At 46.0% G+C, this 12,551-nt stretch overlaps 1 protein-coding gene across 8 annotated transcripts in view; it reads right to left on the reverse strand.

The window, feature by feature from the left end:
- The window catches only part of FOXN3 (forkhead box N3), a 437,687-nt gene that overhangs the window by 262,046 nt on the left and 163,090 nt on the right, over positions 1-12,551 (reverse strand). The window contains exon 1 of one of the 8 annotated variants that reach the window (XM_061429667.1): positions 5,188-5,466. The exons of 6 other annotated variants lie outside the window; for them this stretch is intronic. The gene's annotated coding sequence lies outside the window, so the exon portion shown is untranslated. Of the gene's footprint in view, positions 1-4,688; positions 5,163-5,187; positions 5,467-12,551 lie in introns of those variants that run through there. One more of the 8 variants, XM_061429668.1, reaches the window with a different exon arrangement.

Raw genomic sequence — 12,551 nt, forward strand, 5'->3', positions numbered from 1 at the left:
AAACTTGGAAGCTGCCGAAAAAGAGTCCAGAGGTATTGGAGAAATGCTGTTAAATTACACAGGCCACACTCACCCGTTCCCTTTGTTCCCTTCTTTCTGCATTTTCCAGTCATTTTAAGCAAAGCTTTACCTTTTCTGAATCACTTGCACATTCTTACACACTGTATGTGTGAAACCATTTGCAAACATTTCATAATGTAAGAGTTTGGGGGAAAATAGATACGTTGGCAAAGCTTTTCACCAAATTGAAGCATTTTGTGATCTTTTCAATCAGAAGGGACAAAATGATCCCTTTCTGAAAAGCCTGGTGCTCCCAGAAAATAAAAGAATTGTTAAGCATAACAAATATTATACCCTGCGTAATGGGGTCTGTTGTCTGGCTGGGGGAAAGCTTTCAATTTATTGGTTTTGGGTATCAAACATTTTCCACAAACTCTTACATAGGTTCAAAGGCGAGGGAAAATGCTCTTGAATTAAGAATTTACTCTGTTTCCAGATGGATGGTCTATAACAACTCATGCTTCTACGAGACCAAATGTGGTTACATCTTTTTTAAAGGTTTTTTTCAAATCCGATAGAAAAATCTGTGCTGAGCTGAGGCACTCGGCGTGGCCAGAACTACTTCCGCTTCTCCGCAAATATTCCCTGCAGTCAGAAGTGTGTCCTAGAAGAGGCTGCCCCTCTGAGCACCTGGATTCCATTTAGCTACAGTCAACTCTCGGTATTCAGTTAAACACTGAATTAGCAAATACTGCACCGCTGCTCCTAGAGGAAATCTAAGGTTAGGTTCCTGCGAGCCACTGGTCACCACCTGCTCTTTAACTGATCCGAATGTTATCTTACTTTCTCTGATTGCACTCAAAAATACCTTATGTAATATAAATACATATTTATATATATGTTGATTCAGTAGCATTGATCTCACCGCTACCAGCACTAGAACTCATGTCTAAACAAAGCTTATCAAACACAAGAAAAGCCAGTCTTTTGTCCAGATGGCAATCGGCCCCTAGCACTTACAAGCACAAAACAGGACTACAGCACTGTGAGCCGGTACCATTCCAAACTGCAAAGCCACCAACACAAAGCACACACACAAATGTCACACTAAAGAGACATTTCAAAGGACACTTGTCTGCAGTAGGAGAGCAGACACAAAAAAGGGGAGAGTTGCTTTGCTCCGTCTCAGCTGGGAATGTGTGTGCTGGGTGACTCAAATTTGTTGCCCCTCTGCACATGTCCACGGAAGACCACGAAAGCATCACAAGTATTATTTTGTGATTACAGATAAATTTTAGCAAGTTCTTCAAGAACCTCTTAGGGGTCAAGGATGTGGAGGGCCGGAGCAGTGGGGTGCAAGAAAACTTGTGACCAGAAGGGGGAAGGAAAAAAGGTAATTTCAAACTGAATGAAAAAGGACAAAGTTGCAAAAAGACAAACTTCAGCATGTATGTCATAATCAGTATGGTATGGTGTACCTTTAAAATAGAAAAAAATATCTAGCTGCTGAGTGTCAGACTGTCACGTGCCTTGAGAGGCAAGGACCTTGTCTTTTACTTCTCTTCTGCTCACAGCATGTGGCATTAGTGGTAATCAAAAATATCAATCACTTAGGGGAAAAAATGCTCTTTTCTTATCCCTCTCTTAAACTGGTATCTATTTACTATGTCGTTTAGTCACTAAGTCATGACCAACTCTTTGGGACCCCATGAACTGTAGCCCACCAGGTTCCTCTGTCCATGGGATTCTCCAGGCAAGAATACTGGAGTGGGTTGCCATTTCCTTCTCCAGGACATCTTCCCAACCCAGGGATCGAACCCACGCCTCCTGCACTGGCAGGTGGCTTCTTTACCACTGAGCCGCCTGGGAAGCCCATCCAGTAACTGTACAGATTAGTAAAAGGAAAGTAGCATCATCGACCCTTTTCTCCGCTGGCATTTTTAAGAGCATTTATTGTTTTCCTCTCTGCCGCAAGCACGCCAAGCACCTCAGTCTCGTGGCTTTCGGTGACTGGGTCTGCCAAAGTCCTAACCATGCCAAGAAATAACTTCTCTCAGTTTACTTTTTCAGAGGGATGTGAAAGAAAACAATCGATTCTTCTGCCGTGAGATTGTCTTTTTAAAACAAAGTACCACAGAAGCTCCAAATCTGGGGAACTCTCTGGACTCTCTGGGGAACACTACATAGTGTAAAACGATTACCAGCATATTTCCCCGCTGGACAAAGTTCTTTGACAAAGAGAAGCAACTTACTCAGTTTATTACGACAGCCAGCCCTGAAGTCTCTTCTCTACTGGGTAGCGCAGTTCACCGGCACTTTCAGTTTTGAAAACCCTCCTCCTTCCAAAAATAGCATCTCTTGTGCCTTTGATATTGTGATTCAGATGCAAACAAAACGTGCCCATGAAGTGCGAGGCATGAGTGCCTGTGCACGTTCCACCCCGTGCGGGGGGCAGGGGGAGACTGAGGAGGAAGCCGTCAAATGGACTGCTGTCTTTCTGCGGGCGCACCCCTCATTTCTCTATACTCAAAGACATGTGACTCTGATTGGCTCCGAGGATTTGGCCCCTGGACAACCAGGCATCCTTTCTACATTGGCATTTCTTCCAGAGAGGAGCCCTGAGCAGCCTTCCTCCGTGCCCACCCAGTGCTGGGCCAGCTGGCTAACAGTGTGGCTCCTGGAAGAGGGTGCTGCCCACACCGCTGACGGCAGCCATGGGTGCCCGTTGCTTGTAGCTAACGTCAGGGGGCCTCAGCATGCGGGTCCAGGCAGTTGGCTGAGACTTCCCATGCAAGCATCCATGCCCCAGGAGTGCCAGCAGAGGTGATCGAAGGCCAAGGTGGGCATGCCACAGAGCCCTGGACTTCCAGATGGAGTCCAGTCCCAGAGCGTGGATGTCAGAGCTCTCTGGAGGCTCCCCCAGCCAAGGTCAAAAGGAGGGATGAACATCATGACATCAGTTCCAAAGAAACTCCACCTGCTCTTGGCATGCTCAGACTCATCCTCCCTACGTACCAGCCTCCCCCCACCACCACAAGTCTCCAAGGCCGCGGTGAGGAGGCAACTGCAACCATTCGACTTTCTCGTAATGACCAAGAACTGGGAGGATGTAGAGCTGGGGAAGAAGCAATGGCCATTCCCAATGATATGGCTGGGCTCTTGAAAGGTCATCTGGTTGACCTCTTTATAGGAAAAACACGATTCTTTGGCCTTGATAATCCGGCCAGGCAGATTTGCTGGAATAAGTTTCTTCAACCACACACACCCACAGCACATGGATTGTTGAGGACTTGATTGATGAGAACCTACTCCAACACACCCCACTCCCCTCCAAACTCCGGTGAGATCTCCCGGCCTGCAGCGCCTGCCCCCGTGTGACAGCCCAGCTCAGCCGTCCAGCGAGGACTCCAGAGCTTATTGCTGTTGGAGAATCTGAGGATCAATGGGAGCACAAAGGGAATCATACACGAGAGTTGCTAGGGAGGGAAAAGCTCACTCTATCTACTGCATTCTCTCTGGCAGACACAACTGAAAGATTTTTTTTAATCCCCAAAAAACTCATTTAAACTGGGGGTGCAAAACGAATCTGAAACGTGAGCATCTCCGGTGCAGGGAGAGAAGGGGAAGGTTTCAAGGAAACACAAAAGCAACACCGACCTGAGTGGGGAGCAGACTGCCCAACAACAAGGCAGCCAACTGCCAAACTGTCATTTTGCTCGGCGGCTGAACAGAAGGCTCGAGTAATGACAACCACAAAACTCATTTAAAGTCTGAAAAGGTGACTAATGAGCTCATTCATGCTGCCTATAAATTATTCACTGCAACACTGATCCCACTCAAGACAAACAGGAAAGTAAACTTTAAACACAGCCACCTCTGGCCTCCGAAGAAGAGCGCCTTACGTCTGTAAAACTTTCCACAATGAGGGGTGCTTGTCTCTCCCTCCATCCATTGTCACATTCATTCTTCTGTTTACTTTTTTTTTTTCACTGCCTTTAATCAAGTTTAAGCAGACACAGCTGTTACACATTTATTTCTCTGTAGAGTTTTTTCCATTAGTTATTACGAGCAATCATGATGCTCTAAAAATAGCAGCAAATTATATTCTCTCGAAATTGAAGGCTGACCTTAAAATGAAGCCCAGGTCTTCGGAAAGAATATTCAGATGCACATGTTGGGTGAGTGACAACCCTACACAAAGCCGAAACAGAAGTGCTTTTACTCTCTCGGAGAGGGTGGCAACTGGCTTCCAAATGTCCCTAGGTTCTAGTGGAAACGGCTTGTTTTAAAATCTAACAAGACAGAACCTGCTTCCAGTGGTCATGTTTTGGTGGAGATTTTCATGAAAACTCAAAGAATAAAAGGGGAAATGTCTCATTTTGGCTGCTCAGCGAAGATAAACCCAGCAGCAGGTTTGCTGGGAACCCACCACATGGCTGCACACGGCTTCCACTTTCCTGTTTAATATTAAATAAAGAATTTTAGCTCTTCTGTTTGTACAAACTGTGCTGTTTGTAACTGCTGTCACCACTCCAAGCATTATGACTCTGGAGAAGTAGTCCTGTATTTTTCAAACCTTTTGTTTTTTAAATCTTAGTATCTATTTCCAAGACGCAGTAAGAGTTAAAGAGGTTCAAATCTAATCGGTATTTTTTTTCCCCCAAAATAGTCCTCAAATAAGTACTTACATTAGTTCTTGGTCAGATCGCTGAACATTATGTATTTTTAAACTGCTTTGAATACTTTGAACAGGAGCCACAGAAAAGCCACAGAAAACACTCATAGTCAAATACCGCCAGATGGAGGTTCTGCATAACCAAAAGTGAAAGCAGAAAGGTCAGAGGCTCGGTCGTGCCCTGTACACACCTCGAGATGACAGGGGGAGAAAAACGAGTGACTCCCCGGTTGTAGGCAGAGGAAGCCCGCATAACACACGAGAAGCACCCCACGGAAGGCCAACTGAGACCCGGCCAAGCTGCGTCTCCATTTAAGGAAAGCCTGTCACGTTGTTTTCAGTTTCTAGCCTGTGAACTAAAGACTGGTCCGGCCATTTCCGCTGCCTGAAAGGGCGAAGCAAGTTTTTCCTTTCAAAGCGAGAGGAGTCCTGCCATACTGACAGCACAGTGCTCGGCCACCGCCCGCCAGCAGCCTGGGGGCTCCTCGTGTGCTTGGTGTGATTTTACCCACGTTTCTGTGTCGAGGGGGGAGCCATTCTTCTGGTCCTCTGGGCACGAGAGCTCCTGCAGATTCGCTGTGGTCGTCGGCGTCTGCATCAAACGTGTGAAAGCCCGATTCCATCCGAAGAAATGGCGACGTCGGAAATGGCGTCCTGGTGAAGTCTCCGTGTCCCTACAGCTCGCCGCTGACCACATTTCTGTCACCTCTCCGGGAAGGGCGGGGACAATGCAGCGCTTTGAAGCCAAGCCACAGGGGGCCCTTCCCCAGCAACAAGTCTGACAGACAGGCTGTGCCGCTCCCGCATCGGCAGCAGACCCACTGGTCCAGGGCCCTGCTTCCACTCCTTACTCCTCCCTGGCCTGAGGCCGAGGGATGGTTGGTTTTGCCTGAGGATGTTCAAGGCGGAACACCAAGTACTACGACCCAAAGACCCACCCAGCACACAGAGCACCAGCTCTCCAATGCTCCCCGTGTGCCAGGCACCAAGCCAGGAGCTCCAGCGGCAGCATTGATCGTGTTCTTCCATGATCCTGCCCGGGGAGGGGCTGTCATCCTCTTCTACAGATGAGGACACGGAGGCTTCAAGAAGTTCAGTGACGGGACTTCCCTGGTGGCCTGGTGGTTAGGATTCGGAGTTTTCATTGCCGTAAGAGTTCAGTTCTTAGTTGGGGAATGGAGATTCTGCAAGCTGTGCAGCACAGCCAAAATGTGAAATGAATGCAGTAATATAAAATAAAGAAATTATTTGCTGGTGGTGAATAATTGGTGCTAAGAGCTGCAATGAAAAGGAAGACCACAAGTCTCTCTGGCCTGCACAGCCCACCGTCTCTGGCACTGACCTCTCCCATTTGGGGTGTCCAAGATCTAATTTCCAAGCTCACAGAAGACGGCTTGTTGCTTGCAATCTACCTATCAAGCTCCTTAGGCAAGACACTTTTGGGTTTCTTTGATTTGGTTTTTGCATAGCCTTTTTCAAATAGACCACTAACCATAGACACACTTTCTACTTCCACAGGCTTAGCTCCTGATGCCCACACAGAAATGGACATCATTCAGTAAATGGCAAACCTAGCTACAAAATGCCAAAGGTCCCAGTGCAGTGGTCACATGCCAGCCCCGTGCTCCTGGCTGAATTATAAAGCACGAGGTTTTGGGGAAAAAAACATACGACACTTGACAACTCCAGAGGCCAGGCCAAGTCTGCCCCATCTGCCCCTTGGATGGATCCTCAGAAAGAACAACTCAAGGAACAATCTACTCCCTCTCTCCAGTCTTCATCGTCAGTTCAGTTCAGTTCAGTCACTCAGTCGTGTCCGACTCTTTGCGACCCCATGAATGCAATACACCAGGCCTCCCTGTCCATCACCAACTCTCCAAGTTTACCCAAACCCATGTCCATCGACTCAGTGATGCCATCCAGCCATCTCATCCTCTGTCATCCCCTTCTCCTCCTGCCCCCAATCCCTCCCAACGTCAGGGTCTTTTCCAGTGAGTCAACACTTGGCATGAGGTGGCCAAAGTACTGGAGTTTAAGCTTTAGCATCAGTCCTTCCAAAGAAATCCCAGGGCTGATCTCCTTCTGAATGGACTGGTTGGATCTCCTTGCAGTCCAAGGGACTCTCAAGAGTCTTCTCCAACACCACAGTTCAAAAGCATCAATTCTTCAGTGCTCAGCTTTCTTCACAGTCCAATCTCACATCCATACACGACCACAGGAAAAACCATAGCCTTGAATAGACGAACCTTTGTTGGCAAAGTAATGTCTCTGCTTTTGAATATGCTGTCTAGGTTGGTCATAGCTTTTCTTCCAGGGAGCAAGCGTCTTTTCATTTCATGGTGGCATTCACCATTTGCAGTGATTTTGGAGCCCCCCAAAATAAAGTCTGACACTGTTTCCACTGTTTCCCCATCTATTTCCCATGAAGTGATGGGACCTGATGCCATGATCTTCGTTTTCTGAATGTTGAGCTTTAAGCCAACTTTTTCACTCTCCTCTTTCACTTTCATCAAGAGGCTCTTTAGTTCCTCTTCACTTTCTGCCATAAGAGTGGTGTCATCTGCATATCTGAGGTTATTGATATTTCTCCCGGCAATCTTGATCCCAGCTTGTACTTCATCCAGCCCAGCGTTTCTCTGATGTACTCTGCGTATAAGTTAAATAAGCAGGGTGACAATATACAGCCTTGACATACTCCTTTCCCGATTTGGAACCAGTCTGTTGTTCCATGTCCAGTTCTAACTGTTGCTTCCTGACCTGCATATAGGTTTCTCAAGAGGCAGGTCAGGTGGTCTGATATTCCCATCTCTTTCAGAATTTTCCACAGTTTATTGTGATCCACACAGTCAAAGGCTTTGGCATAGTCAATAAAGCAGAAATAGATGTTTTTCTGGAACTCTCTTGCTTTTTCCATGATCCAGTGGATGTTGGCAATTTGATCTCTGGTTCCTCTGCCTTTTCTAAAACCAGCTTGAACATCTGGAAGTTCACGGTTCACGTATTGCTGAAGGCTGGATTGGAGAATTTTGAGCATTACTTTACTAGTGTGTGAGATGAGTGCAATTGGGCGGTAGTTTGAGCATTCTTTGGCATTGCCTTTCTTTGGGATCAGAATGAAAACTGACCTTTTCCAGTCCTGTGGCCACTGCTGAGTTTTCCAAATTTGCTGGCATATTGAGTGAAGCAGTTTAACAGCATCATCTTTCAGGATTTGAAATAGCTCAACTGGAATTCCATCACCTCCACTAGATTTGTTCATAGTGATGCTTCCTAAGGCCCACCTGACTTTACATTCCAGGATGTCTGGCTCTAGGTCAGTGATCACACCATTGTGATTATCTGGGTCCTGAAGATCTTTTTTGTACAGTTCTTCTGTGTATTCTTGCCACCTCTTCTTAACATCTTCTGCTTCTGTTAAGTCCATATCATTTCTGTCCTTTATCGAGCCCATCTTTGCATGAAATGTTCCCTTGGTATCTCTAATTTTCTTGAAGAGATCTCTAGTGTTCCCCATTCTGTTGTTTCCCTCTATTTCTTTGCATTGATTGCTGAGGAAGACTTTCTTATCTCTCCTTGCTATTCTTTGGAACTCTGGATTCAAATGGGTATATCTTTCCTTTTCTCCTTTGCTTTTCACTTCTCTTCTTTTCACAGCTATTTGTAAGGCCTCCCCAGACAGCCATTTTCCTTTTTTGGATTTCTTTTCCATGGGGATGGTCTTGATCCCTTTCTCTTGTACAATGTCATGAATCTCCATCCATAGTTCATCAGGTAACTCAGATGACCATTATATCTACTACTGTGGGCAGGAATCCCTTAGAAGAAATGGAGTAGGCATCATGGTCAACAAAAGAGTCCGAAATGCAGTACTTGGATGCAATCTCAAAAACGACAGAATGATCTCTGTTTGTTTCCAAGGCAAACCATTCAATATCACAGTAATCCAAGCCTATGCCCCAACCAGTAATGCTGAAGAAGCTGAAGTTGAACGGTTCTATGAAGACCTACAAGACCTTTTAGAACTAATACCCAAAAAAGATGTCTTTTTCATTACAGGGGACTAGAATGCAAAAGTAGGAAGTCAAGAAACACCTGGAGTGACAGGCAAATTTGGCCCTGGAGTATAGAATGAAGCAGGGCAAAGGGTAATAGAGTTTTGCCAAGACAATGTACTGGTCATAGCAAACACCCTCTTCCAACAACACAAGAGAAGACTCTACCCATGGACATCACTAGATGGTCAACACCGAAATCAGATTGATTATATTCTTTGCAGCCAAAGATGGAGAAGCTCTATACAGTCAGCAAAAACAAGACCAGGAACTGACCGTGGCTCAGATCATGAACTCCTTATTGTCAAATTCAGACTTAAATTGAAGAACGTAGGGAAAATCACTAGACCATTCAGATATGACCTGAATCAAATCCATTATGATTATACAGTGGAAGTGAGAAATAGATTTAAGGGACTAGATCTAATAGACAGATATCCAACAGATGACCCCCACTGCACAGAGAAGGAGCTGACGGTTTCCCTTCAAGCTCACACTTCCAAAGCACAGATGTTTGACTAGAAACCATTTCTGAACTCTTTCTCTTTCACTTTGCACACAAAGTTAGGAGGTAATCATCTGCACAGTTTAGAAACACCACTGACCACCACACCAGAACTAATTTCCCAAAGCTGTACTGTATGGAATTCGATCAAGGCACAGATCAACCTTTGCCAGCTCTATAAATATGTCCCAAAATGAGCCAGCCATGACAAAAATATACTGACTGTCCTACTCATTAGATTAGTAGAACTTCTTCCCATATATCCTGGACATATATCCTATCCCATATATCCAAGACTCCCCACTAAGGCAGCCTTGGAACCCCAGGTCCTCAGAGTCTGCACCCAGCCTTGCACACTAGAGATGGAGAAAACACACTCCCGTAGCACACTGCCATCTGCAGCACCACGTCACCTCCATGTCCCAAAACTTTTGGGTACCAAGGCCCAGGAGTTCATTCTCTCAGGAACCACCCCGGATACTTCCTGAAAGCTGTCCTGCGGCCACTGCTGGAATCCCAGTCCAGACTGGCCAAAGGGTCTGTAAAAAGTGGGTGAAGTAGAAGTTGGGGTCTGTGGGTTCGCTCTTGAGAAGCCCTCAAATCCACAGGGATCTGATTCCGTTGCCATTTAGAGTCCCTCTCTGGCTTCTGCCAACACCAGCTCCCTCTGAAGCCAAATCAAAACGCTCGGCTTCTTTGTGATACCAGCTTCCTAGCTGAACCTCCAATGGTTATGGGAGGAAAAATAAGCCATGCCAGGACCTTCCTGGTGGAGAAGGAAATGGCAACCCACTCCAGTGTTCTTGCCTGGAGAATCCCAGGGATGGGGAAGCCTGGTGGGCTGCCGTCTATGGGGTCGCGCAGAGTCGGACACGACTGAAGCAACTTAGCAGCAGCAGCAGCCGCAGCAGACCTTCCTGGATCTGCTGTGAACGAACAACCAAGTTACGCTGGCCACAAACAAAGCACGCTTTACTCAGTAAAAGCAAGGTTTCTAAATCGTTTTCTGGGGCTCCTTCCTCACATCCTCCACTGCCCCTTTTTGTAGATGAAAATCTACAACTCCTGGGTAGGAAGAAAGTTACTAAGACTGACTGCCCTGACTTATCTAAACATATTCAGCTTTACAGTACTGGCCTGAAAAAGGTTTGGTCATTCATTACAAAAACCAGTTAATAAATAAAACCTTAAAGGTGATGCTTAAGAAGGACTTGACTCATGGACTCAGACAAGCCCCCTAATTTATTTTCTTTTTTGAAAAGCTGTTTCTTCGCGGCTGCATGGGGTCTTCACCGCTGCCCGCGTGCTCTCTCTAGTTCTGGGGGCGGGGGTTACTCTCTAGTGTGGTCGTGGGCGTCTCATCGCAGCGGCTCCTCTTATTGCAGAGCAGGGGCTCTAGGCAATGTGCAAGCCCTGTAAGTAAGGGGACAACTGAAGCCCAGAGAAGTGACTTAGGGCCACGTATCAGAGCATACACAGGTAATATCCTTTCTGGGGTGTGTTCTCCTCTGCCTTCCCAAGAGCATCCCGAATTCTGCAGTCTTGTAGTTTGGGTTGGACTGACCCCATCATCAGCTCCAAAGGCACTGTACGGGTCCTGAAGAAAAGGCAGGTCCAGCCAGCACTCAGTGCGGAAGCCAACACACATCCTCTCTTGTCTGGACACTGACTGAGCTGAATTTTCTGTCATCTGTACCCCAATGCATCCCACCACATCCCCACACGGACTTAGTGATGGATCCCACTTCTTGACTCCCTGTCCATGGATGTTCTGCCCAAGTCAAGTCTTTAATGTTACAAAATAGAGAAAACTAATCTTAAAAAAAAAAGAAGTTATTTACAAAACAGAAATCGACTGCACATAGGGAAAAACTTACGGATACCAAAGGGGAAAAGGAGGGGAGGGATAAATTAGGAGTTTGGGATTAATATATACACAGTCTGGGCTTCCCTTATAGCTCAGTTGGTATGTAGGAGACCCTGGTTCAATTCCTGGGTCGGGAAGATCCACTTGAGAAGGGATAGGTTACCCACTCCAATGTTCTTGGCCGTCCATGGTGGCTCAACTGGTAAAGAATCTGCCTGCAATGCAGGAGACTTGGGTTTGATCCCTGGGTTGGGAAGATCCCCTGGAGAAGGGAAAGGCGACCCACTCCAGTATTCTGGCCTGGAGAATGCCATGGACTGTATAGTCCATTGGGTTGCAAAGAGTTGAACACAACTGAGTGACTTTCACTATACTCTAATATATATATATATATATATATAAAGTAGATAAAGAACACGAAGCTACAGCACAGGGAGCTGTGCTCAGTATTTTACAATAATCTATAAAGGAAAAGAATCTGAAAAAGAATGCAGATCCATACGCTTATGAATATATATGTATGACTGAATCGCTGTGCCGTACACCTGAAACTCATACAACATTGTCAATCACTAAAAAGAAATGGAGAAAACAGTATGTTTGCCAAACAGTGGCTGGACTTGATAGGAATAAAAAGATCTGGGAGAAATACATGAAGTTAATATTATCACTGAGCGTTTTAAAAGTATGGCTGAATGGGGACTTCCCCTGTGGTCCAGTGGTGAATAACCCACCTTGCAATGCAGGGAATGCGGGTTCAATTCCTGGGTGGGGGACGAAGATCTCACATGCTACAGAATAACTAAGCACAAAGGCTGCGACGACTGTGCCCACGCCTCACAGCTAGAGAGTCCATCCGCTACGAAGAGAGATCACCCGTGCCGCAACTGAGCTACGTGGAGAGGCGGAAGGGCACGTCCCTGCTGGTCAGGACAGACAAAACGTGGTCCACCGGAGAAGGGAATCACAAACCACTTCAGTATGCTTGCCTCAAGAACCCCATGATCACAACAAAAAGGCAAAAAGACCTGAAACAGCCAAATAAATAAATGATTTTTGTAAAGTAAGCCTGAAAGTATAAATTTGCCCATATTAATAGAGCATTATTGATGAAGGCAGAATTCATGAATGGAGATTAACTGTAGAGAATTCATAGCTAGAGGGGAGGCAAGCTTCATCTAGAGTTGAGATGAAACATGACAGAAAGAGTATGGACCTAACAGAAGCAGAAGATATTAAGAAGAGCTGGCAAGAATACACAGAAGAACTGTATAAAAAAGATCTTCATGACCCAGATAAACACTATGGTGTGATCACTGACCTAGAGCCAGACATCCTGGAATGTGAAGTCAAGTGGGCCTTAGAAAGCATCACTATGAACAAAGCTAGTGGAGGTGATGGAATTCCAGCTAAGCTATTTCAAGTCCTAAAAGATGGTGCTGTGAAACTGCT

Source organism: Bos javanicus, chromosome 10, assembly GCF_032452875.1.
Source record: "Bos javanicus breed banteng chromosome 10, ARS-OSU_banteng_1.0, whole genome shotgun sequence".
NCBI classification, from domain to species: domain Eukaryota; kingdom Metazoa; phylum Chordata; class Mammalia; order Artiodactyla; family Bovidae; genus Bos; species Bos javanicus.